The following is a 21,089-nucleotide window of genomic DNA, read 5'->3' as shown; positions in this document are numbered from 1 at the left end:
ACTAACCCACAGCTCCTGTCTTCTTCCACCACTAACCCACAGCTCCTGTCTTCCACCACTAACCCACAGCTCCTGTCCCACCACTAACCCACAGCTCCTGTCTCTCCACCACTAACCCACAGCTCCTGTCTTCCACACCACTAACCCACAGCTCCTGTCTGCTGCCTTCTAATGTGTAGACTGGACACTTCACTGCGATGAGGCTGGCCAGAAGTGAGTAGAATGTTATCTTGCATGGCTCCTGTCCCTAGAACCAGCTGCTTGGCCTGATCATAACAGGCCAGCTACAGAGAAATAAAATAGAAGTTAAATCTAGCTGATACATTTGGACAAAGACACACACGTTTGCAATTCCCCCCCACAGACACAAACCTACCATAGGACCTACCTGTCCAACAGTGACCAGTGCTCCTCTAGAAGATGCCATTGTGGCTCCAGAGAACAGCTTCTTCATTCCCTCTATGGAGAAATACTGTGTCATGAGTGCAACTGCGTCCCTTCGAATCGTCCAGTGACTTCAACCTCGCCCTGATCCCAATGATCCACCATCAATCAACCCTTACTTACCCTCTTTCCATACCCGGAACAGTCCATCTAGTGCATGAGCATAACTGGAAGAGATGGAGGAAAAACAACACTTATGAAGGTCAACATCTCTCCAAAGACGATCCTTAACAGCGTTATGTAGGTTATCATATTATTTTACTATACTTAACTCACATACTCACTTTCTCCTGAGTTCTAGTGGTACTTTAACGTCATTCTGCATTCTGGATCGGGGGGGGAAATGTGGGAAGTATGAATGTTTTGCCCTGTACATTTGTTTACTGAGTTGAAAGGACAGGCAACTCCAGTCCTCTGGGGCCTGATTGGTGTCATATTGTTTACTGAGTTGAAAGGACAGGCAACTCCAGTCCTCTGGGGCCTGATTGGTGTCATATTGTTTACTGAGTTGAAAGGACAGGCAACTCCAGTCCTCTGGGGCCTGATTGGTGTCATATTGTTTACTGAGTTGAAAGGACAGGCAACTCCAGTCCTCTGGGGCCTGATTGGTGTCACACTTTGTCCCTAGGTAACACATCTGACTCCAATCAACTAGTCATGATCTTCAGTTTAGAACACAATCAGTTTAATCAGCTGTGTTTGCTAAGGATGATGGGGGAACAGTGTGAAACCACTCCAGTCCCCCTGAGGGCTGTTGTCCAGTCCTGATCTATTGAATGGTTGAGTAAAGCAATACAGAGCCTTGTAAAAGTATTCACCCGCCGAGGCATTTTTCATATTTTGTTGCATTACAACCTGTAATGTAAATGGATTTTTATTTGGATTTCATGTAATGGACACAAAATAGTCCAAATTGGTGAAGTGAAATGAAAAAAGTACTTGTTTAAAAAAAAGTGGTGTGTGTGTATGTATTCACCCCCTTTGCTATGAAGCCCCTAAATAAGATCTGGTGCAGCCAATTACCTTCAGAAGTCACATAGCCAGCCAATAAAGTCCACTCAAGCCGTACACTCCACACAGCGCTTAGATGAGACTAAAATTGAGATTTTTGGCCATCAAGGAAAACGCTATGTCTGGCGCAAACCTCCCATCACTTACAAGAACACCATCCCCACAGTAAATGCCATGGTGGTGGCAGGATCATGCTGTGGGTATGTTTTTCCATCGTGCAGTGGACTGGGAACTGGGTCAGAATTGAATGACAGGTAAATTCTGAGGGAAACCTGTTTCTGCCTCAAGAGATTTGAGACTGGGCCAGAGAGGTTCACTCTTCCAGCAGGCCAATGACCCTAAGCATACTGCTAAAGCAACACTCAAGGATAAGGGGAAACATGTAATGGGCTGGAATGGCCTAGCCGTGTGCCCAGACCTCAATCAAATTGAGAATCTGTGGTATGACTTCTAAAGATTGCTGTACACCAGCGGAACCCATCCAGCCTAGGCTGGAACTGGTGCAGTATTGCCTTGAAGAATGAGCAAAGTCCCAGTGGCTAGATGTGTCAAACTTATAGAGACATACCCTCAAGAGACTTGCAGCTGTAATTGCTACTAAACGTGGCTTTTACAAATAATTGACATTGGGGGTGAATAGTTATGTGCACGCTCAAGTTCTGTTTTTGTCTTATTTCTTGTTTGTTTCACAAAAATATTATGAATCTTCAAAGTGGTAGGTGTGTTGTGTAAATCAAATGGTACAAACCCCTAAAAATATATTTTAATTCCAGGTTGTAAGGCAACAAAATAGGAAAAAATGCCAAGAGGGTGATTACTTTCACAAGCCACTGTATACTGCATGTCATCACTGACATCTAGTGGACATTATTAACTATGGACAACTGCAATACAATTCTTAAAATATACACTTCAGTAATCTTATTTCTAGATTTGACTCACCTGACATTAACCATGTCTGCTGGGGTCCCAATGAATCCCCCGGCAAATCCTACAGACAGACAGACAGACAGATGTGAACCATACTGCTGGGGTCACTATAAATCCACAGACAAAAGGTGAGAGACTTATACACAGTAGTGTGGTGACCTGTACAGTGCTGGCACCTTAATTGGGGAGGACAGGCTAGCGGTAATGGCTGAGGGAATGATATCAAACATTGTTTCCATGGTTTCCAGGTGTTTGATGCCATTCCATTTACCTGCTCCAGACTTTATTATGAGTCGTCCTCCCTCAGCAGCCTCCTGTGATACGTTCCATCCAGCACGGTTCCAGCAACTATAGTGGATGTGTAATCTTGGCCCAGTTCGGTAGTGTGAAAGGTGTACGACAGAACATTACAGAACTAATCATGTTGTCATTAGAGCCAGCTGGGTTTAGGTCTGTGTAGCAACAGATAACCCTGTGGTTAAAACAGTGAGAAGTGTGTGTGTACCTCCAACCAACCCCAGAAGGACTCTGGTAGAAGGGCATGGGACCATGGGTCCTGTCCTTCATCTGATCACTCACTGTCTCATAGATGGCGAAGCGGGACAGAGAATACGTCATCTGGGGGACAAAGATAATATTTCATTAATTTACCTTTATTTAACCAGGTAGGCTAGTTGAGAACAAGTTCTCATTTTACAACTGCGACCTGGGCAAGATAAAGCAAAGCAGTCCGACACAAACAACAACACAGAGTTACATGGAATAAACAAACGTACAGTCAATAACACAATAGAAGAAGTCTATATAAAGGGTGTGCAAATGGCATAAGGAGGTAAAATAAATAGGCCACAGTAAGGAAGTAACAATGCCACTTAGCAAATTAACACTGGAGTGATAGATGCTATGATGTGAAGTAGAAATACTGGTGTGCAAAAGAGCAAAAAAAGTAAATGAAAACCCATATGGGGATGTAGTAGGCAGTTGGATGTGCTATTTTACAGATGGCTCATACAGCTGCAGCGATCGCAAGCTGCTCAGATAGCTGATGCTTAAAGTTAGTGAGGGAGATAGAAGTCTCCAACTTCAGGGATTTTTGCACTGCCCCAGTCACTGGGCAGCAGAGAACTGGAAGGAAAGGCTGCCAAATTATGTTGGCTTTTGGGATGACCAGTGAGATATACCTGCTGGAACGCGTGCTACGGGTGGGTGTTGTTATGGTAACCAGTGAGCTGAGATAAGGCAGAGCTTTACCTAGCAAAGACTTATAGATGGAGCCAGTGGGTCTGGCGACGAATATGTAGCAAGGGCCAGCCGACGAGAGCATACAGGTCGCAGTGGTTGGTAATATATGGGGCTTTGGGTGACCAAACAGATGGCACTGTGATAGACTACTCACAAATTGGATGTAGAGTGTTGGAGTCTATTTTGTAAATGAAGTCGCCGGGTCAAGGATTGGTAGGATAGTCAGTTTTACGAGGCATGTTTGGCAGCGTGAGTGAAGGAGGCTTTGTTGCGGGGCCGATTCTAGATTTAATTTTGGATTGGAGATGGTTACTATGAGTCTGGAAGGAGAGGTTACAGTCTAGCCAGACACCAGGTATTTGCAGCTGTCCACATATCTAAGTCAGAACCGGCCCAGAGTAGTGATGCTAGTCGGGCAGGCGGGTGCGGGCAGCGATCGGTTGGAAAGCATGCATTTAGTTTACTAGCATTTAAGAGCAGTTGGAGGCCACGGAAGGAGTGCTGTATGGCATTGAAGCTTAGTCTGGAGGCTTGTTAACACAGTGTACAAAGAAGGGCCAGATGTATTCAGAATGGTGTCGCCTGCATAGAAGTGGACAAGGAATCACCCACAGTAAGAGCGACATCGTTGATATATATAGAGAAAAGAGTCACCCGAGAATGAACCCTGTGGCACACCCATAGAGACTGTCAGAGGTCCAGACAACAGGCCTCTGATATGACACACTGAATCATCTGAGAAGTAGTTGGTGAACCAGGCAAGGCAGTCATTGAAAACCAAGGCTGTTGAGTCTGCCGGGAGCATAATACGGTGATTGACAGAGTCGAAAGCCTTGGCCTGCTGATGAAGACGGGGCTGCACAGTACTGTCTTTTTTATCGATGGCAGTTATGATATCATTTAGTGCACTTTGAGCGGGCTGAGGTGCACCCGTGACCAGCTCGGAAACCGGATTGCACAGCGAGAAAGTACGGTGGGGATTTAAGTGTGGTCAGTGATCTGTTAACTGGCTTTTGAAGACTTAAAAAAGGCAGGGCAGGATCGATATAGGTCTGTAACAGTTTAGGTCTAGAGTGTCACCCCTTTGAAGAGGGGATGACCGCGACAGCTTTCCAATCTTTAGAGATCTCGGGTGATAATACAAAGAGGTTGAACAGACTGGTAATAGGGATGTAACAATGGCGGTGGATAATTTGAGAAAGAGAGGGTCCAGATTGTCTAGCCCAGCTGATTTGTACAGGTCCAGGTTCTGCAGCTCTTTCAGAACATCTGCTATCTGGATTTGGGTGAAGGAGAAGCTGGGGAGGCTTGGGCACGAAGCTACGGGGGTGCGGAGCTGTTGGCCGGTCGATTTGGGTGGCCAGGAGGAAAGCACAGCCAGACGTAGAGAAATGCGGGGCCTATTCGATGCTAGTGACACTGACTATTGATCATAGAGACATTAGAACATACAGAATATGACAAGAAGTGTATTTAACATAACGCTCTTGAGGCGATGGCGGTGTGCGTATCTACCCACCTGTCTGCAGAGGAGGCGCTGAGGCCACTGTACAGAGCCAGAACACCTTCTCTCTGCACCACACTCATGGTCATTCTATCATCCTCATCTCACCTCGTGCTGTGTCTGAAGGTGCACCCTGGAGGAGAACATATCAAAACCAGAAGAGACACAGTAGAGAGAGAGTCAATGTCACGTAATGTTTAGTATTACTGTTTAAAATGAATAAATAGCTACATTGTGTGTGATGTTGATAATGCATCAACTGGAAGTCAAAGTTCACACAGAAGAACAACAGTCAAAAGACCAAGGTCTAAATGTTTACATGACAACCGGTGACGTGATGATGTCAGAGTCCCAACTCCCACTTTCTCCACTACCGAGATAAGGAACCATCAAGAAGACTCAACACAAATATTACAACCAGTAAAGGAACTGTATAATTCACTAGTATTAAATATTGGGCTAGTAGAGAGCCGATGGAAGTGAACTATTAGGCCTAATTCATAGAAACGCTATACCATTGGTACAATTCAGCCCATTTGTTATTTACTGAAGTCCTGAATGCCAAGGAAGAAGAAAAAGAAACGAGAGCCTTAGAATAATCTGAACGATTAGTATCTAGTCCAACGATTTAGTATCTAGTTTGAATAATCTCACCCGAACGACTAGTATCTAGTCCAACGACGTAGTATCTAGTCCGAACGACTTAGTATCTAGTCCGAATCCACTATTAGTTATTATATATATATTTACTAAGTCGCTCAAACCTAGCTAAGTCATTTAAATGAGATACTTTGAGTCAATTGAACAACTTACTATTTTTGTTCAAATGACTTAAATTGTTATTTTGTCTAATTAGGCCTCATTTGTTATGCAGTGCCAGTTGTCAGTTGTGCTCACAGGGGCCGTTGTTGCAGCCATTCATTTACTGATTCCATCCATTGATATGATGATTTATCGACAGCTATTTGATAGCCAGTTATTTGATAGCCAGCTATTTGATAGCCAGTTATTTGATAGCCAGTTATTTGATGATAGCCAGTTATTTGATAGCCTAAAAGCAGGGCTGCTTTTGGATGCCAGGGGCATGTAATTGAGCCAACAAAATCTCACGACATTTTATGTAAATTTTACTTCAGATTTTGATGTTTACTGACGTTGCCCAAACGATATGCTTTCGACATTCCAAGATCCTAGTGCTCAGCATAGGAGGTTGTGTGTTCAATCCAGTGGTAGACACATTTAAATTATATATATATATATATATATATACTGTTTAACCCTATCCAAAACCTTAACCCTTAAATTAACCATTTAGAATGAATGAAGAATGATGCTGAGCAGAGGAGCAACCAAGGCTGTCAAAAAAACACTTCAAATGTGATGTTTGGAAAATGTGGATAAGCGTCAGAATCTGAAGTCAAATTAGTAAAACTGATAGCTCTTGTTGGTCCACTTACATGCTCTGGGATTCAAACGCAGCTTTACCAAAACAATCAATGAATAATAATCATTCACCTGTATTTACCTCTCCCAAAAATAATATGCTTTTTAGCAGCTAATGTGGCTAACTTGAAGAACTACAAATACCATGATGATCTGACCAGACTGACGAATCGAGACGTAAAAATCTCTGATTACCAGTCTCATTGTTAGCAAAATGTTGCAATTAATAAACTGGCTACATTTTTTAAATGGACAATTATGTGAACTGTCTTGTGCAAGTTTTAAATTGATACAAAACCTGTTAGCAAAGGTGTCAGCTAGAGAAGACATGCAGAAACTTGTAGGGATTAGTAGTCTTGCATGAAGTCTACTTTGATGCTAATTAGCATGTTCAAATCTGAGATTAAATAGAGGCAAATATATTGACAAAAGTCACCTTGTCCGAGAGAGAGTTTATACGGTTATCGTAACTTTACACCAGGGTAAAACCACACGAAACACAGCACTTATTTTAAGTGGATTCTAAAATCCCCCATGGGAAAAATTCATGGTGGAAAACTATTTTTGATGTGTATTATGACGCCTCCACTGTGGGGTTTCTATAAATGCAGATATTGACTCCGCAAATCAAGCATACTTTAGTGGAAAAGTCAATTGCGCGCTGGGCTTCGGGACAGAATCACTCATTGCATGTTACATTACAATATCTTGCCTTGATCACATCTCCTCTACATATCTTACCTTTGATCAGATCTAAGGTGTGTAATACAGGCGGCAGCACTTGAGGAAAGTCCACCGAAAACACCATCGCGACCGGCGTTTCTCCGACATGTTTCCAAGTGTCCTGTTGGTTAATCAAACCAGAGACACCTTGTCTGGGCCGTCTTGTGTTAGCTTCATCCAGGTGACACCTGCTTGGACTCACACTACCTTATTTCAACTCCCTAGCTAGAGAATTATTGGCATGTGTCAGATAATGTCCAAAACTGGCGATTGGTGGAAAATGTTTCCTGGTTCTTGCATCGTTCTTTCCAGGCATTTCATACAAAACGCATGGCAAAACGTTGCCTATATTATATATGAAGACTGCTAGCCTGGTTGACGCAACTCACGAGTTTAGTGTTAGCAGGCTGCACCAAATCTTTTAAACTTGTATGGACCTATTTATGGAACGAACATACATCTAGACCAATGAGGCGATTCGATTAATCTGGCTCCGTGTAAGCGTGTTTTCCACCGGGAGAAAATTGATTGCATTCCTTTGGAACCGGGCTGAGCCAGTTGCTGTTCAATGCCCACGACCAAATCGGCTCAAAAACAAAAAGTGACGTATTTAGCACGTGGAGTTAAGAGTGCGATTCATTTGCACATTGCAAAGTGATTGCTTTTGAAAAACGCTTAATCTGCGTTTCGAAAATTAGAATCTATATTTAATGGAAAAAGGGATGCATGTTTCTAGATGATGCAAAATGCTGCATTGTGGACATGCTCGAGCTGTGCAGATTGCCAGACCGGTGCCCCGCGGCTCAGCATAATCGAATCCACCCGGTATCTCTTCGTTTCGCAACAGCTGTGTTGAAGTAGCCATTCAAAGCCTCCCTAGTTACACAACTACTCCTCTAAGAAATCCAAACATCTGATATTCTTTCTATATCTGATCTTTTTTACGACTGTCCACACACTCAGTTTTACATCTGACCCATATCAGATATGCATTTTCACTGACGTAGCCTCTGACGTAACAAACAGACGCTATGCTCATTTCAAGTCACCAAATGTCGGGGTGGTTGTCATGATAATGGCAGGTCGTGAAATAAAAACAGATCAAAAGAATCGATCTGAGCATCCAGACAGAGATCACATATGGAGGATAGGGTTTGTATCAGGCTGAGATCCACTTAGGCTGTGTTCAAACAGGCAGCTCAATTCTGAATCAATTTTTTTTCCCCAATTTTCGTGAAAACAATATTGTCTCATCACTGCAAATCCCCAACGGACTCGGGAGAGAAGTTATCCGTCCTCCAAAACTTGTGTAATCTTTATTTAAACTAGACAAGTCAGTTAAGAACAAATTCTTATTTACAATGACAGCCTACACCGCCAAACTGACGACGCAGTGCCACTTAGCCACCTTATGGGACCTTGGATCACTGTTGTGATACAGCCTGAACCAGGGTCCGTAGTGAGATGCAGTGCCTTAGACCTCATGCGCCACTTGAGAGACCCGCCAAACTGCACTTAACACCCACTTGCTTAACCTGGAAGCTGCTGCACCAATGCCTCGGAGGAAACATGTGCCAACTGATTTATCAGCTGGCCTGCTGACGCCTGCCCATTAACAAGGAGCCAGAGCGCGATGAGCCAAGTAAATCCCTCCTCTTTGGCCAAACTAAATCCCCTAACCCGGATTTACGCTGGCCAAACCTTCCCAACCCGGACGACGCTGGGCCAACCTCTCAAACCTTGGACGCTGGGCCAAATTGTGCGCCGTTTATAGACTCCCCGTCACAGCCAGTAATGACACAGTCTGATTAATCCCAGGCTGTAGTGATGCTCAACAGACCGCTGCACCACTGAAACTTCGAGCCACTATCTTTTGACCAATCACATCAGATCTTTTTCAGAGCTTATCTGATTGGTCAAAAGACCACTTAGTGGGAAAAAATGTCAGAATTTGTTTGTGTAAACACAGGTATAAATCGAAGTCAAAAGATGAGATTCCATGTGTTTTGTTGCTGTTTGTACATTAAGGTAAAGACTAGATAGGTATCAGATATGCAACAGTTATCAAACGATCAGAATTGGGCTGCCTGTGTATAGCAGTTCAATTTGCTTTGTCAGCTGCAGGTGTTCGCAGTGTGCTCTTTGAAACTAGCGACTGAAACATGATGATGACTTACATCGGCACGTAGTCTTTCCACACCCCATATGCAGCATGGGCTCGCCACACTGCCAAAACAATCAGAAAATAGGGATTCTGTTTTGTGCCAATCTTCCCAGCATGGAAAATAACTGCACGCTACTGAGCGTAGTTGCAGCTCTTCATGATGGCCACTGACCAGTTCTGATCCAACTCAGTAGACAAGGTTACACGCCACTGAGCGCACAGTGCTCATGATACACACCACCAGTTCTGATCCAACTCAGTAGACAAGGTTATACGCTCACTGAGCGGGAGCAGTTTCATAACGGCCACTGACCAAATTTCTGATCCAACCAGTAGACAAGGTTACACGTCACTGAGCGTGTTGTGCCTCATGATGGCCCACCTAAGTTCCCCGATCCAACTCAGACGGTTATACGTCATTGAGCGCCGCAGTAGCTCTCATGATGGCTCACACTGACCAGTTCTGATCCAACTCAGTAGACAAGGCTGGCACGCGCACTGAGCGTGTTGTGCCTCATGATACGCCACTGACCAGTTCTGATCCAACCTGCAGACAAGGTTATACGTCACTGAGCCGTAATAGTGCCTCATGATGGCCACTTGACCAGTTCTGATCCAACTCAGTAGACAAGGTTACACGCTCACTGAGCCGTTGTTGTGCCTCATGATGGCCACTGACCAGTTCTGATCCAACCAGTAGACAAGGTTACACGCCACTGAGCGTATAGCCTCATGATGGCCACTGACCAGTTCTGATCCAACTCAGTAGACAAGGTTATACGTCACTGAGCGTGTTGTGCCTCATGATGGCCACTGACCAGTTCTGATCCAACTCAGTAGACAAGGTTACACGTCACTGAGCGTGTTGTGCCGCATGATGGCCACTGACCAGTTCTGATCCAACCCAGTAGACAAGGTTACACGTCACTGAGCGTGTTGTGCCGCATGATGGCCACTGACCAGTTCTGATCCAACTCAGTAGACAAGGTTACACGTCACTGAGCGTGTTGTGCCTCATGATGGCCACTGACCAGTTCAGTATCTGGAGGTTTTCTCAACTACTCTGTAATATATATTCCTCTGTACAAATACTTGTTAGAATAGACACTAGATCAGAATGTTCTTTACTGTGCAGGAGGATCCATCTGCTGGTCAAACATTACCCATGTGTCTTGAGGGTGGGAGAGAATTCTACTTGGCTCTACCATCTCGTGCAAAGACTGACGCAGCTGGTTCCACCCTGAGTGGAAGTGTGGCCTACGTGACTGATGTAAAAATAGTAGCCAAGACCCCTCCCTGCTTACTGTAGTGTTGTGGAATACAGCTGACCTCTACATAGCTGTAGATTACCTACGGTACTGGGCTCTGACCTGTAAGAGGGCTTCAACAGAACTTAAACCTAGTAACCAATTTTGGTTTCGGTCAGACTGGCAGACAGTGGACCCAAGATGTCAAGGGTTAAGAAAAACATTCAGAACCCGCTTGACAAAGGTCAAATGGACAAACATTCAGAACCCGGCTGGACAGAGGTCAGATGGACAAACATTCAGAACCCGGAGTTTGACAGAGGTCAAATGGACAAAGGTTTTCACAAACAACAACAACATCATTTCTCATGTTATTACACAGCTATGATTATATTGTGTTGAGATATAACACAAGTGCAAATATGTCATGGATCCGTGTTGAACTGGGCCTGGAGCCCATCTGGTTAAGACCAGCATGGTTTCATAAGCAGTCAGAGGTATGTGGGGTAACAGGACAGCAGACAGAGAAGATACACAGAAACACATGGTGCAAGAAATAGTAACGAGACACCCACTCCTTCTCTCCTCCACTGACTGTGTGACACCCACTCCTTCTCCCCTCCACTGACTGTCTGACACCCACTCCTTCTCTCTCCTCCACTGACTGTCTGACACCCACTCCTTCTCCCTCCACTGACTGTCTGACACCTCCTTCTCTCCCTCCACTGACTGTCTGACACCCACTCCTTCTCTCCTCCACTGACTGTCTGACACCCACTCTTCTCTCCTCCACTGGCTATCTGACACCCACTCCTTCTCTCCCTCCACTGACTGTCTGACACCCACTCCTTCTCTCCCTCCACTGACTGTCTGACCTCCACTCCCTCTCTCCCTCCACTGGCTGTCTGACACCCCACTCTGACTGTCTGACCCCCACTTCTCTCCCTCCTGACTGTCTGACACCCACTTTCTCTCCCTCCTGACTGTCTGACACCCACTCCTTCTCTCCATCCACTGACTGTCTGACCCCACTCCTTCCTCCTCCTGACTGTCTGACACCCACTCCTTCTCTTCCTCCACTGGCTGTCTGACCCCACTCCTTCTCCTCCACTGGCTGTCTGACCCCCACTCTTTCTCTCCCTCCACTGGCTGACACCCACTCCTTCTCTCCCCTCCTGACTGTCTGACCCCACTCCTTCTCTCCCTCCACTGACTGGCTGACACCCACTCCTTCTCTCCCTCCACTGACTGTCTGACACCCACTCCTTCTCTGCCTCCACTGGCTGTCTGACACCCACTCCTTCTCTCCCTCCACTGGCTGTCTGGCCCCCCCTCCTTCTCTCCTGACTGTCTGACACCCACTCCTTCTGCCTCCACTGGCTGTCTGACACCCACTGACTGGCTGACACCCACTCCTTATCTCCCTCCACTGACTGTCTGACACCCACTCCTTCTCTCACTCCACTGACTGGCTGACACCCACTCCTTCTCTCACTCCACTGACTGGCTGACACCCACTCCTTCTCTCTCCACTGGTTGTCTGACACCCACTCTTTCTCTCCTCCACTGGCTGTCTGACACCCACTCCTTCTCTTCTCCTCCTGACTGTCTGACACCCACTCCTTCTTCCTCCACTGACTGTCTGACACCCACTCCTTCTCTCTCCTCCTGACTGTCTGACACCCACTCCTTCCCTCCACTGACTGTCTGACACACACTCCTTCCTCCCTCCTGACTGTCTGACACCCACTCCTTCTCCCTCCATTGACTGTCTGACACCCACTCCTTCTCTCCCTCCACTGACTGTCTGACCCCCACTCCTTCTCTGCCTCCACTGGCTGTCTGACACTCACTGACTGGCTGACACCCACTCCTTCTCTCCCTCCACTGACTGTCTGACACCCACTCCTTCTCTCCCTCCACTGGCTGTCTGACACCCACTCCTTCTCTCCTCCTGACTGTCTGACACCCACTCCTTCTCTCTCCTCACCTGACTGTCTGACACCCACTCCTTCTCTCCTCCACTGACTGTCTGACCCCCACTCCTTCTCTCCCTCCACTGACTGTCTGACCCCCACTTCTCTCTTCCTCCTCCACTGACTGTCTGACCCCCACTCCTTCTCTCCCTCCACTGACTGTCTGACACCCACTCCTTCTCTCCCTCCTGATTGTCTGACACCCACTCCTTCTCTCCCTCCTGACTGTCTGACACCCACTCCTTCTCTCCCTCCACTGACTGTCTGACACCCACTCCTTCTCCCCTCCACTGACTGTCTGACCCCACTCCTTCTCTGCCTCCACTGGCTGTCTGACACCCACTGACTGGCTGACACCCACTCCTTCTCTCCCTCCACTGACTGTCTGACACCCACTCCTTCTCTCCCTCCCTGACTGACTGACACCCACTCCTTCTCCCCTCCACTGACTGTCTGACACCCACTCCTTCTCTCCCTCCACTGACTGTCTGACACCCACTCCCTTCTCTCCTCCTGACTGTCTGACACCCACTCCTTCTCCCTCCTGACTGTCTGACACCCACTCCTTCTCTCCCTCCACTGGCTGTCTGACACCCACTCTTCTCTCCCTCCTGACTGTCTGACACCCACTCCTTCTCTCCCTCCACTGGCTGTCTGACCCCACTCCTTCTCCCTCCTGACTGTCTGACACCCACTCCTTCTCTCTGCCTCCACTGGCTGTCTGACACCTCACTGACTGGCTGACACCCACTCCTTCTCTCCTCCACTGACTGTCTGACACCCACTCCTTCTCTCCCTCCACTGACTGGCTGACACCCACTCCTTCTCTCACTCCACTGACTGGCTGACACCCACTCCTTCTCTCCCTCCACTGGCTGTCTGACACCCACTCCTTCTCTCCCTCCACTGACTGTCTGACACCCACTCCTTCTCTCCCTCCTGACTGTCTGACACCCACTCCTTCTCTCCCTCCACTGGCTGTCTGACACCCACTGACTGGCTGACACCCACTCCTTCTCTCCCTCCACTGACTGTCTGACACCCACTCCTTCTCTCCCTCCACTGACTGTCTGACCCCCACTCCTTCTCTGCCTCCACTGGCTGTCTGACACCCACTGACTGGCTGACACCCACTCCTTCTCTCCCTCCACTGACTGTCTGACACCCACTCCTTCTCTCCCTCCACTGGCTGTCTGACACCCTCTCCTTCTCTCCCTCCTGACTGTCTGACACCCACTCCTTCTCTCCCTCCACTGACTGTCTGACCCCCACTCCTTCTCTCCCTCCACTGACTGTCTGACCCCCACTCCTTCTCTCCCTCCACTGACTGTCTGACCCCCACTCCTTCTCTCCCTCCACTGACTGTCTGACACCCACTCCTTCTCTCCCTCCACTGACTGACCCCCACTCCTTCTCTCCCTCCTGACTGTCTGACACCCACTCCTTCTCTCCCTCCTGACTGTCTGACACCCACTCCTTCTCTCCCTCCACTGACTGTCTGACACCCACTCCTTCTCTCCCTCCTGACTGTCTGACACCCACTCCTTCTCCCCTCCACTGACTGTCTGACACGCACTCCTTCTCTCCCTCCTGACTGTCTGACACCCACTCCTTCTCTCCCTCCACTGGCTGACACCCACTCCTTCTCTCCCTCCTGACTGTCTGACCCCCACTCCTTCTCTCCCTCCACTGACTGGCTGACACCCACTCCTTCTCTCCCTCCACTGACTGTCTGACACCCACTCCTTCTCTGCCTCCACTGGCTGTCTGACACCCACTCCTTCTCTCCCTCCACTGGCTGTCTGACCCCCACTCCTTCTCTCCCTCCTGACTGTCTGACACCCACTCCTTCTCTGCCTCCACTGGCTGTCTGACACCCACTGACTGGCTGACACCCACTCCTTCTCTCCTCCACTGACTGTCTGACACCCACTCCTTCTCTCACTCCACTGACTGGCTGACACCCACTCCTTCTCTCACTCCACTGACTGGCTGACACCCACTCCTTCTCTCCTCCACTGACTGTCTGACACCCACTCCTTCTCTCCTCCACTGGCTGTCTGACTCCACTCACTCTCCCTCCTGACTGTCTGACACCCACTCCTTCTCTCCCTCCACTGACTGTCTGACACCCACTCCTTCTCTCCCTCCTGACTGTCTGACACCCACTCCTTCTCTCCCTCCACTGACTGTCTGACACCACTCCTTCTTCTCAATCCTGACTGTCTGACACCCACTCCTTCTCTCCTCCACTGACTGTCTGACACCCACTCCTTCTCTCCCTCCACTGACTGTCTGACCCCACTCCTTCTCTGCCTCCACTGGCTCCTGACACCCACTGACTCTGACACCCACTCCTTCTCTCCCTCCACTGACTGTCTGACACCCACTCCTTCTCTCCTCCACTGACTGTCTGACACCCACTCCTTCTCTCCTCCTGACTGTCTGACACCCACTCTTTCTCCCTCCACTGACTGTCTGACACCCACTCCTTCTCTCCCTCCACTGACTGTCTGACCCCACTCCTTCTCTGGCCCTCCCTGGCTGACTGCTGACACCCACTCCTTCTCTCCCCTCCTGACTGTCTGACACCCACTCCTTCTCTCCACTCCTGACTGTCTGACACCCACTCCTTCTCTCCCTCCTGACTGTCTGACACCCACTCCTTCTCTCCCTCCACTGACTGTCTGACACCCACTCCTTCTCTCCCTCCTGACTGTCTGACACCACTCCTTCTCTCCCTCCACTGACTGTCTGACACCCACTCCTTCTCTCCCTCCACTGACTGTCTGACCCCACTCCTTCTCCTCCACTCCCTCCACTGGCTGTCTGACACCACTGACTGGCTGACACCCACTCCTTCTCTCCCTCCACTGACTGTCTGACACCCACTCCTTCTCTCCCTCCACTGACTGTCTGACACCCACTCCTTCTCTCAATCACTGATATGTCTGACACCCACTCCTTCTCTCCCTCCACTGACTGTCTGACACCCACTCCTCTCCCTCCACTGACTGTCTGACACCCACTCCTTCTTCTGACACCACTGGCTGTCTGACACCCCACTGACTGGCTGACACCCACTCCTTCTCTCCCTCCACTGACTGTCTGACACCCACTCCTTCTCTCCTCCACTGACTGTCTGACACCCACTCCTTCTCTCCCTCCTGACTGTCTGACACCCACTCCTTCTCTCCTCCACTGACTGTCTGACACCCCACTCCTTCTCTCCCTCCACTGACTGTCTGACACCCACTCCTTCTCTCCCTCCACTGACTGTCTGACACCCACTCCCTTCTCTCCCTCCACTGACTGTCTGACACCTCCTTCTCTCCTCCTGACTGACTGGCTGACACCCACTCCTTCTCTCCCTCCACTGACTGTCTGACACCCACTCCTTCTCTCCCTCCACTGGCTGTCTGACACCCACTCCTTCTCTCCTCCACTGGTCTGACACCACTCCTTCTCCTCCTGACTGTCTGACACCACTCCTTCTCTCCCTCCTGACTGTCTGACACCCACTCCTTCTCTCCCTCCACTGACTGTCTGACCCCACTCCTTCTCTCCCTCCACTGACTGGCTGACACCCACTCCTTCTCTCCCTCCACTGACTGTCTGACACCCACTCCTTCTCTCTGCCTCCACTGGCTGTCTGACACCCACTCCTTCTCTCCCTCCACTGGCTGTCTGACCCCACTCCTTCTCTCCCTCCTGACTGTCTGACACCCACTCCTTCTCTGCCTCCACTGGCTGTCTGACACCCACTGACTGGCTGACACCCACTCCTTATCTCCTCCACTGACTGTCTGACACCCCTTTCTCTCACTCCACTGACTGGCTGACACCCACTCCTTCTCTCCCTCCACTGGCTGTCTGACACCCACTCCTTCTCTCCCTCCACTGACTGTCTGACACCCACTCCTTCTCTCCCTCCACTGGCTGTCTGACACCCACTCCTTCTCTCCCTCCTGACTGTCTGACACCCACTCCTTCTCTCCCTCCACTGACTGTCTGACACCCTCCTTCTCTCCCTCCACTGACTGTCTGACACCCACTCCTTCTCTCCACTGGCTGTCTGACACCCACTGACTGGCTGACACCCACTCCTTCTCTCTCTGACTGTCTGACACTCCTTCTCTCCCTCCACTGACTGTCTGACACCCACTCTCTTCTCTCCCTCCACTGACTGTCTGACACCCACTCCTTCTCTCCCTCCACTGACTGTCTGACCCCACTCCTTCTCTCCACTGACTGTCTGACACCCACTCCTTCTCTCCCTCCACTGACTGTCTGACCCCCACTCCTTCTCTCCTCCACTGACTGTCTGACACCCACTCCTTCTCTCCCTCCACTGACTGTCTGACACCCACCCTTCTCTCCCTCCACTGACTGTCTGACACCCACTCCTTCTCTGCCTCCACTGGCTGTCTGACACCCACTCCTTCTCTCCCTCCACTGACTGTCTGACACCCACTCCTTCTCTCCCTCCACTGACTGTCTGACACCCACTCCTTCTCACCCACTCTTCTCTCCACTGACTGTCTGACACCCACTCCTTCTCTCTGACACTCCACTGACTGTCTGACACCCACTCCCTTCTCTCCTCCCACTGGCTGACACCCACTCCTTCTCTCCCTCCACTGACTGTCTGACACCCACTCCTTCTCTCCCTCCACTGACTGTCTGACACCCTCCTTCTCTCCCTCCACTGACTGTCTGACACCCACTCCTTCTCTCCCACTGACTGTCTGACACCCTCCTTCTCTCCCTCCACTGACTGTCTGACACCCACTCCTTCTCTCCCTCCTGACTGTCTGACACCCACTCCTTCTCTCCTCCACTGGCTGTCTGACACCCACTCCACCTGACTGTCTGACACCCACTCCTTCTCTCCCTCCACTGACTGTCTGACACCACTCCTTCTCTCCTCCACTGACTGGCTGACCCCACTCCTTCTCTCCTCCACTGACTGTCTGACACCCACTCCTTCTCTTCCTCCACTGGCTGTCTGACACCCACCTTCTCTCCCTCCACTGACTGGCTGACACCCACTCCTTCTCTCCCTCCACTGACTGTCTGACACCTCTCCTTCTCTCCCTCCACTGACTGTCTGACACCCACTCCTTCTCTCCCTCCTGACTGACTGTCTGACACCCACTCCTTCTCTCCCTCCACTGACTGTCTGACACCCACTCCTTCTCTCCCTCCACTGGCTGTCTGACACCCACTCCTTCTCTCCCTCCTGACTGTCTGACACCCACTCCTTCTCTCCCTCCACTGACTGTCTGACCCCACTCTTCTCTCCCTCCACTGACTGTCTGACCCCCACCCTCTTCTCTCCCTCCACTGGACTGTCTGACCCCCACTCCTTCTCTCCTCCACTGACTGTCTGACACCCACTCCTTCTCTCCCTCCACTGACTGTCTGACACCCACTCCTTCTCTCCCTCCTGACTGGCTGACACCCACTCCTTCTCTCCCTCCTGACTGTCTGACACCCCTCCTTCTCTCCTCCACTGACTGTCTGACACCCACTCCTTCTCTCCACTGGCTGTCTGACACCCACTCCCTTCTCTCCTTCCACTGACTGTCTGACACCCACTCCTTCTCTCCCTCCACTGACTGTCTGACACCCACTCCTTCTCTCCCTCCACTGACTGTCTGACACCCACTCCTTCTCTGCCTCCCCCTGACTGTCTGACACCCACTCCTTCTCACCCACTCCTCCACTGACTGTCTGACACCCACTCCTTTCTCCTCCTGACCACCCACTGACTGGCTGTCTGACACCCACTCCTTCTCCTGACCTCCACCCACTTCCTTCTCACTGGCTGTCCACTGACTGGCTGACACCCACTCCTTATCTCCCTCCACTGACTGTCTGACACCCACTCCTTCTCTCCTCCACTGACTGTCTGACACCCACTCCTTCTCTCCCCCACTGGCTGTCTGACACCCACTCCTTCTCTCCCTCCACTGACTGTCTGACACCCACTCCTCCTGACTCTCACCCACCTCCACTGACTGTCTGACACCCACTCTTCTCTCCCTCCTGACTGTCTGACACCCACTCTTTCTCCCTCCACTGGCTGTCTGACACCCACTGACACCACTTCTCTCCCTCCACTGACTGTCTGACACCCACTCCTTCTCTCCCTCCACTGACTGTCTGACCCCACCCTTCTGCCTCCACTGGCTGTCTGACACCTACTGATTGGCTGACACTCCTCCCTCCACTGACTGTCTGACACCTCTTCTCCCTCCACTGACTGTCTGACACCCACTCCTTCTCTCCCTCCACTGACTGTCTGACACCCACTCCTTCTCTCCCTCCACTGACTGTCTGACCCCACTCCTTCTCTCCCTCCACTGACTGTCTGACACCCACTCCTTCTCTCCCTCCACTGACTGTCTGACACCCACTCCTTCTCTCCCTCCACTGACTGTCTGACCCCCTCACTCTTCTCCCTCCTGACTGGCTGACACCCACTCCTTCTCTCCCTCCACCACCTGACTGTCTGACACCCACTCCTTCTCTCCTCCACTGACTGTCTGACACCCACTCCTCCTTCTCTCCCTCCACTGACTGTCTGACACCCACTCCTTCTCTCCCTCCACTGACTGTCTGACACCCACTCCTTCTCTGCCTCCACTGGCTGTCACCCCACCCTTCTCTCCCTCCACTGGCTGTCTGACCCCCACTCCTTCTCTCCCTCCACTGACTGTCTGACACCCACTCCTTCTCTCCCTCCACTGACTGTCTGACACCACTCCTTCTCTCTCTCCACTGACTGTCTGACACCCACTCCTTCTCTCCCTCCACTGGCTGTCTGACACCCACTCCTTCTCTCCTCCACTGACTGTCTGACACCCACTCCTTCTCCTCTCCACTGACTGTCTGACACCCACTCCTTCTCTCCTCCACTGACTGTCTGACACCCACTCCTTCTCTCCCTCCACTGACTGTCTGACACCACTCCTTCTCTCCTCCACTGGCTGTCTGACACCACTCCTTCTCTCCTCCACTGGCTGTCTGACACCCACTCCCTTCTCTCCCTCCTGACTGTCTGACACCCCACTCCTTCTCTCCCTCCACTGACTGTCTGACACCCACTCCTTCTCTCCCTCCACTGACTGTCTGACACCCCACTCCTTCTCTCCTCCACTGGCTGTCTGACACCCACTCTGGCTGACACCCACTCCTTCTCTCCCTCCACTGACTGTCTGACACCCACTCCTTCTCTCCCTCCACTGACTGTCTGACCCCACTCTCCTTCTCCACTGGCTGTCTGACTCCCTCTGACTGGCTGACACCCACTCTTCTCTCCCTCCACTGACTGTCTGACACCCACCCTTCTCTCCCTCCACTGGCTGTCTGACACCCACTCCTTCTCTCCCTCCTGACTGTCTGACACCCACTCCTTCTCTCCCTCCACTGACTGTCTGACACCCTCCTTCTCTCCCTCCACTGACTGTCTGACCCCACTCCTTCTCTCCCTCCACTGACTGTCTGACCCCCACTCCTTCTCTCCCTCCACTGACTGTCTGACACCCACTCCTTCTCTCCCTCCACTGACTGACCCCCACTCCTTCTCTCCCTCCTGACTGTCTGACACCCACTCCTTCTCTCCCTCCTGACTGTCTGACACCCACTCCTTCTCTCCCTCCACTGACTGTCTGACACCCACTCCTTCTCTCCCTCCTGACTGTCTGACACCCACTCCTTCTCTCCCTCCACTGACTGTCTGACACGCACTCCTTCTCTCCCTCCTGACTGTCTGACACCCACTCCTTCTCTCCCTCCACTGGCTGACACCCACTCCTTCTCTCCCTCCTGACTGTCTGACCCCTCCTGACTGTCTGACACCACTCCTTCTCTCCTTCCACTGACTGTCTGACACCCACTCCTTCTCTCCCTCCACTGACTGTCTGACACCCACTCCTTCTCTCCCTCCACTGGCTGTCTGACACCCACTCCTTCTCTCCCTCCACTGGCTGTCTGACCCCCACTCCTTCTCTCCTCCTGACTGTCTGACACCCACTCCTTCTCTGACCCCACTGGCTGTCTCCACCCACTGACTGGCTGACACCCACTCCTTCTCTCCCTCCACTGACTGTCTGACACCTCTCCTTCTCTCCCTCCTGACTGGCTGACACCCACTCCTTCTCTCCTCCACTGACTGTCTGACACCCACTCCTTCTCTCCTCCACTGGCTGTCTGACACCCACTCCTTCTCTCCCTCCACTGGCTGTCTGACACCCACTCCTTCTCTCCCTCCTGACTGTCTGACACCCACTCCTTCTCTCCCTCCACTGGCTGACACCCACTCCTTCTCTCCCTCCTGACTGTCTGACCCCCACTCCTTCTCTCCCTCCACTGACTGGCTGACACCCACTCCTTCTCTC

At 50.6% G+C, this 21,089-nt stretch overlaps 1 pseudogene; it reads right to left on the bottom strand.

Annotated features, from left to right (window-relative positions):
• Window positions 1-145: 145 nt before the first annotated feature.
• On the bottom strand, window positions 146-7,405 carry LOC135567800 (mitochondrial dicarboxylate carrier-like; annotated as a pseudogene).
• Between the last annotated feature and the right edge of the window lie 13,684 nt (window positions 7,406-21,089).

Source organism: Oncorhynchus nerka, unplaced genomic scaffold, assembly GCF_034236695.1.
Source record: "Oncorhynchus nerka isolate Pitt River unplaced genomic scaffold, Oner_Uvic_2.0 unplaced_scaffold_1781, whole genome shotgun sequence".
In the NCBI taxonomy this organism is placed as follows: Eukaryota; Metazoa; Chordata; class Actinopteri; order Salmoniformes; family Salmonidae; genus Oncorhynchus; species Oncorhynchus nerka.
The sequence above is the reverse complement of the archived record's forward strand: the minus strand, read 5'-3'. Positions and strand labels throughout refer to the sequence as shown.